The 22,529-nt window shown below is 46.5% G+C and overlaps 1 long non-coding RNA gene and 2 pseudogenes across 1 annotated transcript; all 3 read right to left on the bottom strand.

The window, feature by feature from the left end:
- Window positions 1–9,293: 9,293 nt before the first annotated feature.
- LOC103642413 (aspartyl protease AED3-like) lies at window positions 9,294–10,570 on the bottom strand (annotated as a pseudogene).
- Window positions 10,571–10,725: 155 nt separating this feature from the next.
- LOC109943098 (uncharacterized) lies at window positions 10,726–11,365 on the bottom strand. The gene is made up of 3 exons (XR_002265721.1): window positions 11,299–11,365; window positions 10,928–11,183; window positions 10,726–10,840 (listed from the first exon to the last, which is right to left on the bottom strand). It is a non-coding gene; the product is annotated as an uncharacterized lncRNA (long non-coding RNA).
- Window positions 11,364–13,078, bottom strand: LOC103642414 (exocyst complex component EXO70E2-like; annotated as a pseudogene).
- Window positions 13,079–22,529: the final 9,451 nt, after the last annotated feature.

Consider the following 22,529-nt stretch of genomic DNA (forward strand, 5'->3'; position numbering starts at 1 on the left):
AAGGTATGGACAAATATACAAAGTACTGTTCGATTTCCAATTACAATGTCTTTTACAAAGATAATACAAATGTTTCTAAGCTTTATGCAGCAGCTCCAGCAATCTTTGAAAAGTTCTTCGAACTATTGACCTTCGGCATCATCATCCTGCACAACAAAGCAGTACAAGGTAAAAAGTAATTACAAGAGAGTAAGCAACATGTATAAGTATAGTACCGGCTTATGCAGGCTTCGGGGCTCATCACTAGCCAATTCTCGACCACCCTTCGCCCAGATCTGTGTTATAAATCTGCTCCCTATGCTTCGGGCTATATTGGGGATGTCAACCAAATCTATTGAAGATAGGCTGAAGTTTGGCCTATTTACAATTTTTGCATGCGTACAGCCAGCCTTCAAAAATGCTGCAGTTGTGCCACGAGAAGCTAGCAGGGCACAGAAGTCACCGTGCCCGACTATTACTTCGTCGAGCGCCTCTACTTCGCCTTCAATATGTTCAAAGGTGTTGGATATGTTTTCGGCCGAAGGGGTAAACTTTTCAGCGCTGGCCCCACCTGAGTTAAAAACCTTTTTCAGTTGCTGTACGCAGCGGCTGCCAAAATCCAGACATATTTTCTGAAGCTCTTTCAAAGAGTGTTGTAGCTTCATATTCTCGGTAGCTTCGACTGCGTATTTCGACTGCAAGTTTTTTCTTTCTTGTTCGAAGCTCTCTGATTTTTGTAGAAGTTCCCCATTTAATCTAGTATTTTCAGCTTGAGCTTCTGCTAAGGAACCTTCCATTGCTTGGAGTAAGAAATCTTTCTTTTCAAGAGAAGCTTCGTATTCTTTGATTTTGTTCTCTAAACCCTCGATTATAATTTCGTTCTTTTTATCCTCGAGGTCTTGTTGCATTTGCAGTGCTTTGCTCAGCAGCATACTCTGTATAAATAAACCTTCATTAGCAAACTTGCTTCGTCACAAAAATAAGAAATTTTTTTGCTTCATCACAAGAATTTTACCTTAAAGTTGGAATAAAACAAACTACTGACGATATGTTGTCGTTGGTAGCTACTAATATCAGCTTCAAGCTTCGGAAAACCGACACTCTTCGATAGAGTCCCGATTACCTTCTTTTCGGCCTCAGATAGTTCTTGTCCGATCAGGTTCCGAAGGTCGAAATCTTTTTCTTCTGAAGCAGCATCGGCAATTTGCTTTCCTTTATCAGACACTGGGGCCATGACCTTTTCTGCAGCTGCAACTATTTCTTCTGTAGGCATATCTAACAGCAATTTATCAATCCCAGATAATGTGCTCTCCAAGTTGGCAGCTTCGGCGGCAGCTGCAAGTTCAACCGATATGTTTGCTTCGGTGGCGGCCTCGGCGCTTACAGCAGGTGCTATCTTAGATGCCAAGGACGTTGGTGGCGTCTTTTCAATGGCTTGCATTATGCTACCAATTCTTCGCTTCTTCAGCCCATCTACCTTCTTTGTGGCCGAAGGTTCTTCTTTCTTCTGAAAAAGCTTCGTCAGTTCCGGTCCCAGAGGGCTTAGCAGCTTGATAGGTAGAGATTCAGTCATTACCTTTAAAATTTTGGCCACTTCGACAGCTGGAGATGTTGAAGGAATTTCTTCTTCCACCTCAGTAACCTTCGGCTCTAGAGTTGCAGCTTTCCTTTTCTTCGAAGCTGTCACCTTCGGCTCAGGGCTGGATTTTCTCTTCTTTAAAGCTTTTTCATCTTCCTTCACCATTCTGGCAGCCTGTCTGCTTAGAACGCTAACAATCATTTTCCTTTTTGCTCCTTCGGCACCTTTGTTGAGTCGCTCATAATCAGGATATTCAAAATTTAGAGCGTTCATTACCCGGTTCAACCTTGGTTTTGGTTGGCTGCCAAAGGCTGCAGTCATTAATTGGTCTTCTTTTTTGGTGTAGTTCCCCAAAACTTCATTGCACATAGTTTCGATCATTTTCATCCATTCTTGGCAAGGCTCCTTGAACTCTTTCTCAAATTTAAAGCGATAAGGCAATCGAACAAGCTCAAGTTTTTTCTCTGTTCCCTTTAGCTTCGACATGCTCCAGTCACTCGACGTTGGATATGTTCTATTGGCCAGGTATTCTTGCACCAGATCTCTAGTGCTGATTTGTTCAGCCACCACCCTGAATTCTGCTACAGACAGTTGGCATGGTGACCCTGGCTTTATGTTGCACAGGGGCCTGGTCATTCCGAAGTTTAGAGTTATCGGGCACATAACCATCATCATCAGTTTCTCTCTTTTCTTCTCATTAGCTTTGATATAAAACCATTCACCTTTCCAGCCTGTTGGCGAATTGGTGCGATAGCTTAGAACCGGAGCCTTCGTATCCTTGCGATACGCAAAATTGTAGCAACCAAAGTTTTCATGTAAGCCGTCTGCCCTGGCCTTCGTTTGGTAGTGCAACTCGTGCACTCGACAGAATGCTTCGGCATCTGGGTCCATCCCTTGGCTTCGAAGGGCCCAAATGAAGATGTTGAGCCTAACGATGGCGTTAGGGGTCAGCTGATGAAGATAAATCTCAAAAAATTTCAGGACTTCTCCTATCATCTCGTTCAGAGGAAATCGCAATCCTGCTCTGAAAAAACTCTTAAAAATCACTATTTCATCATCCTTCGGCGTTGGGGTGGTTTCTTCTCCGGCAAATCGGACAAGTTTCCTTTCAGCTTCTCCAAAGTAGCCCAACTTCATCATCATGGGCACATCGGCCTCAGACACAGTAGATTTCTCAAAATATAGATGGCTTGGTTTTGATGGGATCAAAATACTATAATCTTCTTCATCTTCTTCAGTGTCTCCTTCTTCAGCAATGGTCTGCTCAGCTTCGGCAATAGGAGCACCTTCGTCAGTACCTCCCTCTGTCATAACTAGACTTGACTGTCTCATAACTTCGGAAATTGGAGCTGTCTCGGCGGCCTCAGTCTCCTCTCCTTCACGAGTCACCCTTGCAGTTGAACGTACTCTGGCCATCTGATGGTTTTTTTTGCGGTTTTTACGAAGTTGATGATTCTTTTTGCAGTTTTGATGAAGCTCACCCTTTTGACAAAGTTAACTCTAAATGATTGTGTTCGCTTGAGAGTGCAGTGAAAAAGCTTCGGCTATGGTTAAATTTTTTAACAGCACAATAGTGCAATGGCAATAAATGATGTGGTAACTCTGCACCAACCCGTCTATTTATATAGTGCTGCAGGAGGGAAGGTGAATCGTCAAACCGCCTGTACTCACTGAATGGTGGACCACTCGGTACTGGGAAGGCGAACCACCAGATCGTCTGCATTCGCTAACGGTGGACCACCTGATGCCTGGAGTATTCTAATCGTTTCTCGGCAATGAGCTCAGGGAAGGTGTTTTTTGGACCTTTGGCATTCCGAAGCCTTTGAGATTTTTCGCGAATCGAGATCATTACAAAAAAACGATCCAGCACCGCGAAGGGGCTACTGTTGGGGGCCTTCTTCTGTGCCAAGGGTCCTTTAAGCAAAAACACCTTCGGCAGGACGATATACACGCAAACATGACACAAAGGAATATGCCGAAGCTACAACTCAGAAAGCTTCGGCATAATGACGCGCCTTGAGACAAAGGGCGGCACCGACTTAAAGAGGAAAAGACCGTTCGGCCCCTGATAAGTTGTGTCATGTTTGTAATTTATTATCAAAGACATGAATGTAATTTCAACTGGGCTGCGTCACATGCCTATAAATAGGTGAACAATAACCCTATACTGTTCACGCTGACTTGTATTCGCTCACACATCACACCTGGATCTCTACCTTCTGTCAGGCCGAAGGTATAAATGTAACTCAATATTATTCATGTTCATTCATGATAATTTAATAAAATTGCTCTGATAATGTCATATGATTATTCATGTTATTTTCCATGTTTCATATGCTTCTACTTTCATTATTATATGATGAGATGATGAAGGTACGTCCTTCATGACCTTCATCTAAAGATCATTATATCTTAAAGGGAGATAATGCTTCGAAGGACGAAGGTCATTTACTATTAACATTTTGTGTTTCCTTGTTCTTAACTCATAGCATTTGAGAACAAGTCCCCAACATCCATCTTATCCTACAAGATTCTTTCTTACCTTAATAAATTCATCTTATCTTGAAGAGATTCTATCCTATCCTAATAGATCAAACTAATCTCAGAAGATTATATCTTATTCCTAGAGACTCATCTTGTCCTAATAAGCACACTTATGCCCACCACTTTGCTTATCTCATAGAAGTGTAACAAACATGATCCATTTCAAAATAAATTGAGTAGATCTTATCTAGTCTAATCTGATTACACTAATTTAATTCTGATCCCATCTAATCTGGTTAGATCTAATCTAATGGACAAACATGTTAGATAATACTGGTAAAATAAGATTGGATCCTACTCTTGTAAATATGTTTTAACCTAAGTTGGAGCTTTGGTCCAACCTGGCCTTATGCAACTACCTCAACCATTCGATGGCGGCATAACTCCTCTTTTTAATTTAAACAGAAATTCTGATCTATCGACCCATATAATCCATCCCATCTCAAAAGATTCTAATATGTATTAATAATATATAGATCTTAGTCTAATCTAGTTATATCCAATCTAATCTAGACCCTACCTAATCTAATATGGTCTAATCTATGTTACAAGTATTAACTAAAACATATTCCTATAAATGAGTTTTAAATCTGAATTGATGCATTAGACCAACTCAACCATGAGCTAACTCAACCATTAGAGTCATGATGAATTGTATAATCTGACTATCCCCACCTAACATCATACAAAATTTTGACCTACATCTTGTAGTCTATCTCAACCATATTTATCTTAACCATATTCCCTAACTCCGATGATGTATACTAACCTCGAATCAATGAGACCAAGACCAGGGAGAAATGATCAACATTATCAAGGAAGGATATAACAGTCAAAGTGAATCTCGAGATGAAGCAAGACTTAAACATTTCAGATGAAGTCTGTTCGTTGCCATGATCTTTTTTTACCCCAACCTGTTCAGCTTATATCCTACATAATAAGTAACTGGATACCTATGGTCTCCCAAACACCCACTAGTGACTATAAAAAATGAGACTCTGGACTTTTGAAACAATTATAGACTTAGACTAAAAGATGAAGTACGAACCAATTCTTCTATATTCATTTTCTTACAAATCTCGAGGATGAGATTTCTGTTAAGGGGGGTAGGATTTGTAAAGCCCAAAATCGGTATCACAGAAAAATAAGAAGATAAATAACTAAGTACACTTATATGTTGGTAATTTGGGGATTATTTGAATTTTTTTCTCTTGTGCATACTCAATTAAGGGGATTAAAGTAGTCAAGTAACCAAGAAATAAATAAAGAAATGTGCATCTCATGCTGATGTTATTTTGTAATGCATTTTATTTGAATAAAGAAAATCATAACTTAAATTAACCTCAAATTATAAAAGAAAAGATAAAATAGAAAGTGAGAAAGGAATTTTAATAAAGTCGTCCCTTTCTTCCATAAATAAACAATAGGGAGAAGAATAAATAAATAATAAATAAATAATATTATTGCAAGCTGTAGGAGTATTGTTCATATCATAATTTTATCTTTGAAATCTAAAATTCAAAATCAGAATTTAAACATAGTTTGATTCCTGAAATTGAAAACTTGAAAAATAAATAAGAAAAAGAAAAGTAAAGATCTTACCTGTGTGGGCTGGTTTTGCTTGGGTTGGCCCATTTGCATTGTCCCTCCCCCGCTCGCCAGCCCATCTGCCACTTCCGCGCTGACCGGTGGGGTCGGGTGGTCGGTCTCCTTGCCCGCGCCCACATGCCTTTGCTCTGGCATTCGAGACCCAGTTGCCAGTCCTCCCTTCCCCAATCGAGATCTCCTCGCACCGATGGGCCTGCCCTACTTGCAGCCTCCCCGCGTACTACATGCACTTCGGGTTATCACTGTCGTGCGGGCCCGACGCATCAGGTTCTTCCTCCCCGGTAACAAACTCCGGTCACGCGCACCGCGTGGCTACTGGAGCTCTCCTCGACCGCACGTGTGGCCCCTGTCATGCGCTCGCACTCACCTCTATCACCGACATGTGGGACCGCCTCACCTCATCGGGTCCTCCTTCAACAGAACGCGTGGTTCTCGTTGTTGCAACCAATCGCGGAATCCGCGCGGCGGACATCTTCCCCTCCCGTCGCACCAACCGCCCTAACCCACCTCCTTGCCTCAGCCATAAAACTAGACCACTATGGCATCCTCATCCCCTCGACCAGTGGGATGCACCAAACATAGAGAGAGATATCGAGTGAGCGCCGCTGTGCGGGATCGGCCGCCGCCGCCATACCCATTCTCCACGGGTGTAGCAGAGTGAAGCTTGAGGATAGCCGGAGACCGTTGTGGTGCTCCCATGAGTGAAATAGATGCTTCCCTGGTGCGGATTGGCGCTAGAGTCCGACGGGAATTCCTCATCGAAGAAGTTGTGGCCGTTGTGGACGTGACTCACCGTGGATGAGGCTCATCACAACGGAATCCCCGGTAAGAACATCATGCCCAGAATCGCCTTCATACCCGTATCATGTGGACCGATTTAATTGAGATTTAGTGTGCGTAATTCGGAGGTTAGCCTATCGGCGTGAGACCTCACCGTGGCGGCGGTAGTGCCGTGACCTGGTCTGCCCGTGGAGAAGATGTGCCTCCGCCGTCCGATTTTCTTCGAATGGCCAGGATTAGAAGATAGACACCCCTTCGCCCATTTGAAGCTTAGTCGTTGGATCACGGGTGTGGGGTTTAGATCGAGCTAGGACGTGGCTGTCCCTTAACCGTTGATATCGGATCTGATGGTCAGGGCGGGTTGCAACGTGTTACTGCGCCGTGTTCTAATCTCGTCCGATCGGGTGTGATCGGACGGCTCTGGCCTACCGATACCCCTTTGCGGTTGTTGCTTTGCGAATGAGCCCCCGCGAAAGATATAAATTAAACCGCAGTCCCACGCCTGAAGTTTTGTGTCTTAAGGTCTTTTGCATAGTAACCCCTGCCTTTCTCGGTAATCTTGTGCGCGGTCCAGGGGAGTAGAAAATCAGTGAAAATGATTTATAAAATGAATTTCTTATATAAAAACAATTCCAGAATCTTATTTAATCCTTAGAAAATGCATATGATGTCCAAATTAGTTCATTCCAATTTCGATAATTCTATAATATTATTGTTTATCGCATAGTGCCACTATTTGACATGAAAATTGTATTAAAATTAATCTCTTGGTTAATCTTGTATTGAATACATAAAACCTTAGGAAATTCATAACTCCTCTGTTTTAACTCTAATTTGATCCATTCAAGTTGCGTTAGTCTCGTATAAATATTTACTATGCAATAACAACATTTATTATACCATGTCTCATTCTTCTATAATTAGATCTTTATTTAACTTATGTTGGTTAAACTGCTTATCAATATAATCTACTAGAATATGATCTATGCTCAATTTATAACTTAGATTAAAGTTTAGATAATTATTATAGAATAACCTCTCATATGATTTACACTAACCAATTTATAATATAGTTTAGTATTTTAATCACACATATCTTCTATAAAATCATAACTCCTTAACCGTAACTCCGATTTTAGTGGTTCTCGTTCCCGCGATCACGTAGCTTCGCGTAGATCATTATTATTCAGTTTGTCCTTATGTTTGGTGTGATGTTAATTTTGTCTATACCATACTTGTTTGTGTTGCTATGACTAGCAGTGCATTCACGGGGATCCGAAGAATCACCCTGGTAACTGGAATTTCAAGTGTAAGGCAAGTTGTGCCCTTGATCACTTTCATTTACCCAATAATGTTCTTTATTATCACTTATCAATGCATAGGTTTAGTTTTGATGGGACCCAATAGCTAGGTCACCCTAGTCTATTTATACTTTTTACCTTGTTTACCCCTGAATCATTTGGGTAGCTATGCTATTGCTTTATATGGTTTTGGGATAATATTTCATTGCATTCATGTTCTAATTATTCTGTTATGTTATTTATGTTCATGATAAGATCATTATGTTAATGGGAACATGGAGGACCACCCGGGAAAACAGTGCTACCACAAGGGTAGTATGGGATGCCCTTGGCTGATTAATTAGGAAATCTAGTGGATGACTTCCTTACCCGAAAGGGGCAAGGGCAGTAGGGGAGTGGTTAGTGTAGGGAGGTCCTTGGGTTGATTTTGCTGCGATGGCGGTCAGGCGAGGGATTTCTGCACAGGAGCTTCCTATAACTGTAGCGGGATTTCTGAAGCTAGTGGAACTTTGTAAAGGCCTCATAGTGTTACCCTGCCTCGCCTCCTCGGAGAGGTGTATGGGATTGGTCGTCTCTTGGCAGATGGGTAACATGACTTGTGGGTAAAGATGCGCAACCTCTGTAGAGTGTAAAACTGGTATACTAGCCGTGCTCACGGTCATGAGCAGCTCGGACCCTCACATGATTAATCTATGGAATTAAAACTTAATTTGTCATTTGCATCGCATTGGGATTATTGTATTATTACTTTTACTAGGAACGTGCCCGTGCGATGCCACGGAACACAAATTGCGACCCTCCAAAGGACTTAGGGCCCTAGCGACGGGCGGCGTGAGTACAATAGTGACGGCAAAATCTGTGATTAAACATCATCTATTGTTGTGAGTATAAATGTAAACTTAGTCTGTTTACCTATCGAAACAATGCTATGTCAGTCCATACTAAAACTCACAGAAATTGCATGAAAGAATTTATACAGCACAAGTTTGCTAGATACCAAAATATATTTTCCTATGACTGATGAAAACTGGAGAACGTTGCCTAAAACCTACAATCTAGAACATTCAGAACCTCGAAGAGCAACCTAAGATTGTGATGAAGAGAAGGAAGCCTCAACTGTCAGGATGAGTTGGAAGAAGCGTGAGCAAGGAGTCCTTCACCGCCCGGCCATGGTCGCCGAGGCCGACGGCCCCCTCCACCGTTGATATGATCTTTGGCACCGAAATCCCGCCTAAGGGGATGCTTTATAAATTTGTCTCGCACTCTAGTTGTTTAGTTTTTTGTTGTGTAATGGTTTTTTAATTAATCTAATTATTATTTAAACACCCGGTGCGACACAAAATTTAGTCCTTAGAACCCAACAACTCAGTAAATCCACTTTCCAAGCGCTGACAGCAACGAACGAGACATCCATGCTTGAACTCACGGTGTCACAGGAATCTGAAACACTTATACTAGAGTACTACACACAATACTCCATCCATAGGCTGGATCCACTGATTTTAGGCCGTGCAGAGCTCGCGCGAGAAACCGACGCGGCCATTGGCGATGTCGAACAACACGCGGTGGTTCTACTGCTGCATGCTGGCCAGCATGTTGAGCACAGCGTCGACACCGTTCGACGGTCCCGCAGCCATGGCCAGGCACGCGATGCCGTCCGAGGAGCTTCGGATGACCACGTTCCTCTCCGGCAGCGTCACCGACACCCGCCCATCGAACGAGAAGGTGACGATTGGCACAGAGATGGTCACGTTGTAGAACGTGTTGAAGCCACCGAGGGGACCTGCCACCGGCGCTCGCACCCTGCTCTGGAACACGTCACGCACGACGGCGTACACGGGCGCGGACAGCCGCGTGAACATCGTCCCGGCTTCGACGATGGTGTCGCGGCCGCTGGCCGGTTCGAACGCGAGGGCCGACGCGGGTACCGGCACGGGCCTGCCACCGACGCGGATCCTGACCATGTTGACATAGTAGAGGGAATGGCGGTGCGGGTTGGACAGCAGCGGTGTCGTCTTGATCCTCTTCGGCTGGCCGGCGGGGCCGAGCCAAAGCGTGCCGGAGAAGTTGGAGGAATTGTAGCTCGGCAAGCAGTAGGAGAAGTCGGAGCCGTACACGTCCTTATTCTGCGACGGGAACGAGAGCAGCCCGCGGCCGAATCCCACGAGCCCCTGCGGCGGTACGGAGCCGCCCATGACGACGCGGAGGCACCCGAACGTGTAGGCCGCGACGGCATCCACATCGTCGTGGAGGGCCAGCGCGTCCTGCCCGAGCAGGGCCTAGAACGTGGACGCCGTGTACGACAGGTTGAACGCGCACGACGAGCCCGGGCCCCCTGGGCACGACGGGGCGGGAGCCTGCGAGCACTGCGGCACCCCGCAGCGCACGGGGCGGTACGTGGACGACCTCGTCGGGTCGAACGACGACGCCCAGGCGCAGCCCACGCAGGCGTCGCACGGTACCCACGCGACGTCGTTGCTGGGGTCGATGGCCACGAGGAGCGCCTACGCCGGCGTACCGAGGCGCGTGCGGGCCACGTAGCTGGGGATGCTGAGGAGCTGCCGGCCCGGAGCGATCGGCACGAAGGACCGTAGCGGGAGCGAGGCGTGGCAATCGGACGGTTGAGACACAGGCGGGGTTGATCCGGCAATTGGACGGTCGAGATGGAGGGGGCATGGTTGTGCCTAGTCTACACTATTGCCTTAAGGATTAGTAGAGATGTGTATATCACAAATACAAAGACTAAGAAGTGAACTTCTTTGTACGTCAAAAGCTCCATGTTAAGGTTAGCATGATCTGAACAAAAGAAACGATGCTTAATATATATAGAGATTAGGGAAATATATCGAGACGTATCCAATAACATCTCGCAGATACAATCTCAGAGGGTGATCAGGGTAATATAGGTCCATATCTGAAATACTTACATTAGGATGGAAGTAAGCATAAATCATTCCAATAATCCATATGTATCGATCGAGGCCAGATCTGAAATGCCACTCATGTAGCAGGGGTAAGTGTGCCTTGGATGGTGATGGATCTTTATAGCCTCAATAGAAAATAATTAAGGTTGGTCCTGAACTCCTGGGCATGACTGGTAGGGAGAATGTCATACAAAACTACATCAATAACTTACCTAGCAGAAACGTAAAGGGGGCCCACAATAATTCAAATACCCCAGGGATTTCCCATATCAAAATTACAGACAAGAAGTAGCAAGCAATCTTAATAGTCATGATTGATGGTACCTCATTGCATTTGTTAAACAGACCAAGTGATCCATATACCATAAGAGTAAATAGTGTGTGCATTGGGCATATATAATAGAGCATGAGATCATTGTCAAGGACAATGCAACAGAATGCCACAAAGAAATTTAACCTCCACATCATCTGCATGGAAAGTATAGTTATTGGTCTAGTGCTTAAAAGGCGGTAATAAGAAATACAGGAGACTAAACTCATTAGGACATAGAACAAAATAAGACTGATGAGGTAGCATAGGCACCTGAGCAAATCTTGCAATACTAAAATCTTTCTTGATATAGTTATAGGAGAAATTCCCAAATCCAGTCATCCAGACATAGTAAGCAATGAACACACGGATTGCATTGTATATCTCAGAAGCAGCAAAATAATGGTACACTCTTGCAAATTGGCCTCCAGGTAAGATATCAGCTTCAGAAGACGCCTTCCAAAAGGGGTCATTCTCTCCAAGTGTTCCTGATCCTGATCATTAGAACTTCTGAAAGTATCATGATCACTGCTGTATTCAGCCAATAGTGCATCAAGTGTCTCAATGTAAACAACCAGCAACCTCAAATAGTTACATAGCGTGTCATTGGGTGGATTTCCCCAGCTGTCATCACCCTCCTTGAGGTCTCTTGCTGTAACATCTTCCCAAACTCAAATAGGTTACCCCACATGGCATCCCCAAGCCTATGAAGAATGGCTTGCACGTCACTGATCACGCCATCCCTAGAACATCCTATGCACAAGTCCTTCATTTCAGGGATCACCTCTGCAAGTGCCTCATACATGTCAAGGATCCAAGGGACCTTCTCTAGCGAGCGGGGGCACACCGCCACAGCACCCCCAAAGCTAAGAATTTGCATAATGCATCCTTTGGTGGACTCAAGGAAGCACACATACATAAGTTCATCAGACGCATCGAGCACCTGGTCACAGAGGCAACGCTCACCAGCCAGCAGCACGCGCACGACCGTCTTGACCCCGTGCACCCACTTCTTCATCTTGTCGTTGAGCAGCTTCCACTCGATGCCTTGCACATTGTCGATGCTGAGGCGCTCGACGCCAAGCACGGAGAGGTACTCGTCGAGCAAGTCGTGGCAGGTCCCGCGCACGCCATCCGGTGGGCGATGGCGCGCAGGTCTTTGACAGCCTCGGGGCGCACGGGATCGAACACCTAGTCCTCAAAGGGATTAGATCTGAGGGAGGCGCCGCGTGCGGTCTCCGGGCCGGCGGGGTTGGCGTCGAGGCTATGTGGCGTGGCGGCGTCGAAGTCGGGGCAGGTGTCGAGGTCGTCCATGGACTCGAGCGAGAGGCGACGGAGCGAGAAGAAGAGGCCTATAAGGTCGATGGGGACGGCGTGGCGGACCATGAGGTGGTGCAGCTCCTCCTCGAGGCGCACCATGGCGAGCTAGACGGCGACGCCGGCCCGCGCGCCGCCGGGGCCGCCGCGCGCAAGGTTTTCGATGGCGACATCCAAAGCGGCGAGGTACTGCACGATGTCGTCCTCGGGAGCTAAATTCTAGGAACTGCAAGCAGCTGTAACACAAAAGCTGCACGCTCTCCAACAAATCATCCAGCCCCGCTCCGCACCAGAGATACCTGTTGATGAGCACAAGCATGGCTGCCTCATGGATGGAGCCCCTCCTCTTGTGCCTGCGCTCGGCGAGTCGCTGGTGTGGGGTCGGATAGCAACGAGCGGGGTGGCCGGGCGCGGCCTGCTTTTGCCCAGTCGCTGATCAAACGGTGGCTCTCCTCTCCTGCTGTCGGCCGAGGATTCCTTCTTTCGGCTCTCAGCTAGCAGCTGGCTCACGCTCCTCGGCAGACATAGAGATGATGCTATGCCACACTCTCGCGAAGAACAGAGATGGTGGTTGGGCGCTGTTGTTTTTTCCCAACGAAGGGCATGGCCGCGCGAGATGGAGGCGGACGCGGGGGCTGCTGCGTGCAATGGCGGTGGGGGTTGGGGCGGGACGCGGGGGCTGCTGCGCGCAATGGCGGCGGGGGTTGGGGCGGGACGCGGTGGCTGCTGCGCGCATGGCCGAGTGCTCGTGGCGGTGGGTGCGGCTGCGGTAGCGAGAGGACGCAATCGGACTGTTTCGGATGGAGGCGGGGTTGGAAATCGGACGGTTGAGATGGGGGCGGGGGCATGGTTGTGCTAGTCTACACTATTGCCTTAAGGATTAGTAGAGGCTTATATTTTCTAAGGTTTGGTATTTACTTATACTTAGTAATTGCTAATAAAATTTTGACCAACTTATAAAAGCAATTCTCAGCTTCAGCCTTTATTTTTGTTGATTAGCCTTACACTTCACATGAACTCCCACCTTTGGTGAGTTCATGCACATTATTACCCACGACTTGTTGAGCTATGATGGTAAGTGAGCTCACTCTTGCTGTCTCACACCCCCCCCCACAGGAGAAGATCAAGTGGTTCAAGTGGAGCCACGTATCGAGGAGTTCGATTCGATCTAGGTGGCGTCTCCCAGTTGACTTTCTAGCGCCAAGGACGATCCTGAGTCCGTTTTATATTTATAATTTATTTTGTAAGTCTTCCTCTATGTAATAAGTACTCTGATTATATTGTGACATTTATCTCTATACACTCAGTTATTATATATGTTGTCTTCTTTGGCACATGTATGAGATGCACCTGGCTTTGTCCCTTAAAGCCCGGGTGTTACAACCTGCCCGTGGATTGACCTCCTCACGCGACCTGAGACGTGGTCTCCCATTCCGGTTATGGTGGGTACAAGTGCGGTCACTGCACGACGGCAGTCAGGGTCAGTGAGGCATTGTACGCCAAGGTAGTGGGCCTCTTTCTGTTGACGGGGAATCGATGGGGACGGTTGATGTGTGTGGAGACGGAGTGCATCGCCACGTCATGTGTTTAGGTTTACCTTGCAAGGTTTAAAACTCGATTCGAATCGTCTGCTTCTCGCAGCTAATGAGACTGCTTGATCCATGCTGCTACATTGAGTAAGAAGTTGAATGAGGTGACATTCAAAAGATGTTGATTGCAATAATGTTTGGTACCATGTATGAATAGCTAGGTACTCACCTAGTCTAAAGGATTATAATAAAACTTGAAAAGCTAAAATTTGTTTTTAGACCCAGCTAGTGCTTTTGGCAAACCAAACCCCTCAGCCAAATGGCTGCATGTCTAGAGGTAGAGGAGTAGACTTCTCACAACGTGTAAGTCTAGCTAAGTATTAGTATACTCAGCCTTGCTTGTGGCACAATTTTATAGGTACTCTGGAGGATATGGTTGTTGGAGTGACTTGGCCGTCCACCTTGCCACCAGGTTGGACAGTCGAGTGGGACCCTACCTCAGCAAGAGAGGTGCATGAGGAGTGATGGGCTAGGCTTCCCCATCCTCCATTGTCTTTACCGTTAGTTAATTTCTGCTGCATCAAGAACAATGGTTACTACTTTTGCAAAAACTTCGATGATGATGTAATAACATTAATTATTCCTTTAAATTATGGTTTTATGCTTTATTGTATTTTCTTTGTGCCTCACCTTCGAGTGAGTATGTGGTACTTAATCCTGTTAGTGGCCTTGTCGGACTTCATCCGAGGGACTGACGGTTTATTCCTATTTAAGTGTGGTCTAGCCTTTATGGCGGGACTTAGGCACTTAAATTGGAATAATTCGGGCGGTTCCGCCACAGCTGGTATCGGAGTTTGTACCACCTCAGAGAAATCAATAAATCATATTTACCGACCTTTTCAAAAGTAAAACTTGCTTAGAAACCAAGTTGGATAGCAGTCAGGACGATAAGGATAGACCTAGGACGTGAAGCCTTAGGATACTAGATGGGTAGCTAGCTAGGTGGCTATTTGAATATGCCGTACAGGCTACTACGATATAGATGGGGGATATTTGTATCCCTACACTTGATGTGAGGACGCTTAGGACGAGCATGCATGCATCATTTTCCTATCCTCTTAGTAAAAATGTCATTATTAGTAAGAAGCTACATAAACGAAGAGTCAACAGTAATAAAATTTTAAGTCTATACCGAAGGTCTCCATTTAACCCTAGGAAGGCTAGATCCTCAGAAAGTTATTTTTCTTTTCTAGCCCTTTGCACTAAGCACCATTTATTTTTGGTTTTCTTTCTTTTCGCTTACACTTGCCCTTGCATAGATGACTTCCCACACAGACAGTCTCACACGAGAGGGTTTTCCCCTCGTCTTGTGGGAGGTACTACAGGGGGCAGGTTATACCACGCCTCCCTAGTACGAGGTGCAGTTGTTCGAGGAGCACCGAGTACCTCGATGTAGGGTGAGAATGACCTTGGAGCCTCATCCCCTATAGCTAGGATGGCGTTCACTGGACTCGGAGTCTTTCGGTTTCAGGGCCGATTGCACTATAGAGGCCATGGCTCTGCACGTACTGACAACCTTTTGTGGATTTCACCCCTTGGAGATGTCGACCCACCCCATTGGCTTGTTCCATGCTGAGAAGGAGGACGACCCGATGTGGAAGGACAGGGTTGAGCACGCCAAGGATGTGTGGGCTCTATACCCCGGACACACCGCTCACCTGACGATTCGATGCATGAGTGCCCTGTATCGTCTATAAGCCTTACGAGGTGAGGCGATGTCCCAGCTTATGGGCCTGGTGGAGTCTACCAAGATCACCCTAGACAACAGGGAGGACCTTGTTGTAGACTTGTCCACCGAGCTAGTGGAGAAGGATCTCTAGGTTGAGCAGATGGCTAACCAAATACAAGAGCTCGAGGATCAGGTGGAAGCTAGGGAGAACACCATTGAGGTTCTGAAAGACCAGCTCCAGAACACCCAGCAACAACTCGAGGAAGCCAACCAGCACTTAGACCTGCACCATCAAGAGATCGAGGACATGGAGGCAGAAGTGGCTGATGAGGACGTAGATATCGAGGGAGCGGAGGAGCCAGAGCCCGCATCTAGCTTGGACACTGCTGGCTCGAGAGGACCACCTTCCCCTGAGTCTAGCATTGCCTCATTTGCTTGTTAGATATAGGTTAGAAGTGTTAAGGAGTAGCTTTCCTCGAAACTAGCTTAACTTTTGCACATTGGATGTACTAGGCTAGAAATTTGAGTCTTTTGGGCCTGCTGTAACCAGTGGAAACTCTTTTGGCAAGATGAATGATGAATGGTTTTAAGTTTCTTTAAATTCATGAATCAAATTATATCCTATGGTACCAGTTGTGTAAGGCGAGGCAAACTTGGAATCTTGCAAACTTCGCTGTTTAAGTTATTTTATCGTATGCAATCACAGACTTTAAGTATAACAACAGAACCTCCTAAATTTTAGATGGTAGGAAGAGCGCACAGTGGACAGAATGAGCGCATTCCTCCACCACCGCCGCAGCCTCCTAGCATGCAGGAGCTGATGGCTCAGCAGAATGAGATTCTGTGACAGCTCGCTCAGCGGTAGCTCGCTTAGCGTCAGCACCGCCTCAGCACTATGGGGTGGTGATCACCACCAGCGTGCCTCGGCAGCAGCAACCTATCGGGAGTTTCTCAGTACTCAGCCGTCGTTGTTCACCAGGGCGGAAGATCAGCTTGATGCTGATGTCTGGCTCAGGGTGGTGGAATCAAAGTTCCCACTGCTTAATGGAGAGTGCTCAGATGCGGCCAAGGTCCGTTTCTCCGCCCACCAGCTTTGTGGGCCCGCTAGGACATGGTGGGACCATTTTCTTGCCATGCAGCCGGCCGACCACGTGGTTGAGTGGGGAGAGTTCAAGACGGCATTCAGAGAGCATCACATACCAGCAGGCATCATGGACTGCAAGCTCAATGAGTTTCTGGCGCTCACTCAAGGGAGTCGTACCATGTTGTAGTATGCCCAAGCTTTCAATGACCTTTGTCAGTACGCAGGCTACCATGCTGACACCGACGAAAAGAAGAGAGATAGGTTCAGGAGGGGCCTCAACACCAAGCTCCGTGACCATCTCAACACAGTCACGGCCAACAGCTACAACGAGTTGGTCAACTTGGCCATCTCCCAGGAGGATTGCATCACAGCTCGCCAAGCAGAGAAGAAGAGGAAGACCCCTATAGCAAGGCCAGCAGCACAGCCTCAGCGCTTCAGGATTGTGTCCGACACTCAGAGCAGAGGACCTCAGCAGTAGCAGGGGCGATGGGTGATCTGGCCACAATAGCAGCAGCAGGCACCCAACCGCTCTCAACCCCTAGCTCAGAGGAACAACAACCAGCAACAACAGCAATACCACCAGGGCAATGACAACAGGTGTTTCACTTGTGGTAACACTGGACACTATGCCAAGAATTGTCCCAGAAACCAGAAGAGGCCGGGTCAGAATGCAAATCAGAACCAAGGCAAGAAGCAGAAGGTGCAAGTGAGGCAGGGCAGGCTGAACTTCACCACATTGGCTGACATTCCGGAGGGAGCACCCGTCATGACCGGTATCTTTTCCGTTTTAAATTACCCTGTCGTCATTCTTTTTGATTCTGATGCATCACACAGCTTAATCAGCGCAAAATTTAGTGCCAAATGTCAGCTAACGTTTCATCACACAAATGGGGCCATTATGATTGCAACACCAGGAGGCAGGGTTGCCACCTATCAACTCAACCGACAGGTACCAATAAAATTGGGTAGTATCATAGTTGGAACCACCCTCCTTATCATGGGATTGGAGAGTGTAGATATCATCTTGGGGACTGACTGGTTATTGCGGCATCATGCCTTGATTGATGTCTCAGCGAGAGTCATTGAAATACACTCACTAATTTGTGGAGAAATCACCTTGTACCTACCAACCAGGGTTGTACCCATTCCTGTGCCCTCACCAGGGTAGAATCACCTGTGGACAGGATTCCAGTAGTCTGTGAGTATCCTAATGTCTTCACAGACGAGTTGCCAGGGATGCCACCCGACAGGGATATAGAGTTTGCCATAGAAATGCAACCAGGAAACGCACCTATTTCTAAAAGGCCATATAGGATGCCCCTGGTAGAGTTGGTAGAACTAAAGAAACAATTACAAGAGTTGCTAGACAAGGGGTTCATACACAAGGGGTTCATTCGTCCAAGTACTTCACCATGGGGATGTCCGGCCTTGTTCGTAAAGAAGAAGGATGAGAGCTTGAGATTATGTGTTGATTATCGCCCTCTCAATGCAGTGACTATTAAGAACAAGTATCCTTTACCCTGCATTGATGTTTTGTTTGATCAACTGGTCGGAGCCAAGGTGTTTTCCAAAATAGACCTTCGCTCTGGCTATCACCAAATCAAGATCAGGGCAAGTGATATTCCGAAGACGGCTTTCTCCACCAGATATGGGCTTTATGAGTACTTGGTGATGTCATTCGGGCTGACCAATGCTCCGGCATACTTCATGTATATGATGAATTTAGTATTTATGCCAGAATTGGACAAATTCGTGGTGGTCTTCATTGATGATATTCTGGTATATTCAAGAAATGAAGACGAGCATACTATGCATTTGCACATAGTACTTCAACGACTGCGTGATCATCACTTGTATGCCAAATTCTCCAAATGTGATTTCTGGCTAAGAGAGATCAAGTTCTTGGGTCACACCATTTCGCAGGACGGGATAGCAGTTGATCCTGAGAAAGTACAAGAAGTGATGGATTGGAAGCCTCCTACCATCGTTCAGCAGATTCGAAGTTTTCTGGGATTGGCGGGATACTATCGACGATTCATTCCAGATTTCTCCAGAATTGCTAAACCAATAAATGAGTTCTTGAAGAAAGGAGTGAAATTTGATTAGAGTCAGAAATGTGAAGATGCCTTTCACGCCTTGAGGCGACATCTGACAACAACACACGTGCTAGCACAGCCTGACAACACCAAATCATTTGATGTGTATTGTGATGCTTCGGGCACTGGACTAGGTTGTGTTCTGATGCAAGACAAACGAGTTATTGCCTACGTATCCAGAGCACTTAGGCCTCATTAGCAAAATTATCCCACACATGATCTGGAGTTAGCAGTGGTAGTCCATGCTCTGAAGATAAGGAGACATTATCTAATGGGGGCTCATTGTAATATTTATACTGACCATAAGAGCCTCAAGTATATTTTCACTCAGGCGGATCTTAATAGGAGGCAGAGGAGATGGTTAGAATTGATCAAGGATTATGATCTAGAAGTACATTACCATCCAGGCAAGGCAAATGTTGTGGTAGATGCATTGAGTCGAAAGGCACAGTGCAACTGTCTAACCATCGAATCTAAGGTCACATCTTTGTGCGACGAATTACGCAAGCTGAACATGGAAGTGGTTTCCCCAGGTACCTTGGATTATATCTTAGTTGAGCCGTCCTTACAGGAGCAGATAATCATGGCACAACCTAGTGACAAGGGTGTTCAAATCATCAAGGAAATGCTCAATCAAAAGGTGGATAAGTATAAATGCTTTCGTCAGGACAGCAAGGGTACTTTATGGTTCGAAGACCGACTGGTTGTTCCCAAGGATCTAGAACTCAGGAAGAAAGTTTTGGATGAGTCCCATCTCTCAAAATTTTCCATGCACCCCGGAAGTAACAAAATGTATCATGACCTCAGATCCTTATATTGGTGGACCAGGATGAAGAGAGAGATTGCTAAGTACATATCTAAGTGCGACACTTGTCAAAGAATCAAAGCTAGTCATTTAAAGGTAGTGGGTACCTTACAACCTCTCCCCATACCATCTTGTAAATGGGAGGACATTTGCATGGACTTTATTGTGGGATTGCCCAACACCTCCCGGCACCACGATTCTATTTGGGTCATTGTGGATAGGCTAACCAAGACAACTCATTTCTTGCCCGTGCATACCACCCACAGGACAGAAAAATACGCGAGAATCTATATTGACCAAATAGTGCACTTGCATGGAATCCTAATAACTATCGTGTCAGATAGAGGAGCACCGTTCGTAGCATGTTTCTGGGAACAGCTACAAAAGTCACTTGGGACAACAGTGATTAGAAACTCAGCATATCATCCTCAAACTGATGGTCAGACAGAAAGAGTAAATCAGATTCTCAAGGACATGTTGAGAGCATGTGTAATACATTATGGCAAGGAGTGGGACAAATGTCTTTCTCTGGCAGAATTCTCTTACAATAACAGTTACCAATCCAGCCTGAAGATGGCACCTTTCGAGGCCTTGTATGGGAGAAGGTGTAGAACACCGCTAAATTGGTCACAAGCTAGAGAAAGGGAAATACTTGGACCTAACCTAGTGCTTGAAGCCGAGGATAAGGTCAGAGTCATTAAGAGGAACTTGGAAGCTGCTCAGGCTAGGCAAAAGAGCTATCATGATAAAAGGAGGAAGCCTCTACAATTCGAAGTGGGAGGTCATGTGTATCTCAAGGTCTCACCCACCAAAGGTGTTCAAAGGTTTGGAATTAAGGGCAAATTAGCTCCTCGCTATATCGGGCCCTATGAGATCAAGGAGACTTGTGGACCGATAGCATACTAATTGAAGCTCCCACCTCATATGTCGGCAATTCATGATGTGTTCCATGTATCTCGGCTGAAGAAGTGTGTTCGCTTACCAACATAAGTGCTGTCAAAACCTGAATTGGAGATAGAACCAGACCTGTCATATCAAGAGCACCCCGTCAAAATATTGGATAGTAAGGAAAGATTAACTCGAGCAAAGTCAATCAAAATGTATAAGATCCAGTGGAGCCACCATTCAGAAGAGGAAGCTACTTGGGAAACTGAGGATTTTCTGCGCTCTCACTACCCCGATTTTCTGCCCAAAGAGATCGGTACATAACTCGGATCCCAAACCCCCCAACCTGCCCTTTGAATCTAAGTATAAGAGAAATAGAGTTAACAAGAATTGAGTAAGCTGTGAGACTAAATCTAGAAGGGTTTCCTTCTGAAGTTGCAAAGAGGATGACATTCGAAGAGCAGTTTACTAGAAAGAAACCACACCGTGCAAGCACACACCTTCTTAGCACCCCTCTAAAGGATCCCTACCAAAATTTCGGGACGAGATTCCTTTAAGGGGGAGGGTTGTAACACCCCAGGTGTTACCCAAGGCCCTGGCTCAAAACATGCACCTATGGCCTATTATCACATGTGTTAAGTAGAGAGAAGGGACACCACAACTTTATAAACCATGGCTTAATTAAGTGGTGATCATGATAGAAGGAATACCCTAGCTTTTCATGTATCTCCACCTTGGAAAAACATGCTCAAACCCTAGACTCCACCCTTAAGCCATTAGACCCCCAAGCATTGGATTAGTGGGAAAACTATGCAAATGACCAATTCATGACTTAAACCTTTTACCAAAGTTGAAGTACATTTATATATCTACAAGAGATAGTAAGGGTGTTATTCCAAAAAGGTCCCACAAAACCCCCAAATTCAGCCCCCAAGTGGAGAGCACTATAGAGCAACCCAAATTTTCTCTAAGTCAAAAATCAGCCCTCTTCTAAAGATCAGAGATGTTCACGTAGTTGCTGGCGCCAAATCCACAAGGTCCAATTGACAAAAAGGAGCCAAATTACACAAGGCACACCCCTGAAAAATTTGAAACCAAACCAGAACCGTTTGACACGGTTTGACACAAGTTTTGTCTCGGGATGAACAGTGCCGACAACCCTGACTTGGCGCCATCATATCTCCCAAACCAGACCAGATCTTCCCTTGGAACTCACATGAACTAGGTAGCCCTAGGTACAGAGAAGAGATCTCACAAAAGTCTTATGGCGAGATTCGCACGTTTGGCTGCTAAGCAAGAGCTAGAACTCGGGTAGAAAGAAACTGCCACGTGTTCGACACGCCCTAGCAATGCCAGAGCATGCCCCGTCGCTCGGCCCCGCGCGCGCCGCGTCGCGCGACACCCAACCCCGCGCCCACACCCACGCCCGCGCCTATAAAGCCGACCAAGGCCTTGACCGTACACCCCCGCTCGCTCTTAGCCCCGCCCAAGCGCAAGTTCACCGGAGCTCGCTCTGCGCACGGCGTGCCAGTGCCGGCCGAGCCCCGACCACCGTGGACCGGCCACTCCATCCCTCCTACACCCCATCAAATCCCTCGGCTAGCCTCCCCGGAGCTCAATGAAGCTCCCTGAGCCCTTAGACCGAACACCACATTGCCGGATGTGCCGGATTGACTCGCCGAACTTTGTCCGACCGCCGTCACACGTAGACTGAGCCGCACGGTTAGCCACTCTTTGATTCCTTGCGCCTACAACACCACTGACCTCTAGTGAAGCTCCCCGGGCAGTTTGATTGAACCCTACCGCTATGGGCAGACTGGAGCACGCGTCGTCGACGAGCTCGACCCTCTGCGCACGCGGCCAGCCCTACTCCGGCCAATACCGCCGGCGATCCGCCCCTCGACGTGACCGCTAGGAGCTTCCAGACCTCACCCTACCCTCCACCGGACCTCTCCCACCGCTGGTAAGCCGTGCCACCGCTTTTTATCCCTACGGCTAGGAGGGAGCGCGGGTTAAGAAGGGGAAAAGGCAGGGGTTTTTTGGAAATGTCAGTGCCTCT

The sequence above is a fragment of the Zea mays genome, chromosome 10, assembly GCF_902167145.1.
Source record: "Zea mays cultivar B73 chromosome 10, Zm-B73-REFERENCE-NAM-5.0, whole genome shotgun sequence".
NCBI classification, from domain to species: domain Eukaryota; kingdom Viridiplantae; phylum Streptophyta; class Magnoliopsida; order Poales; family Poaceae; genus Zea; species Zea mays.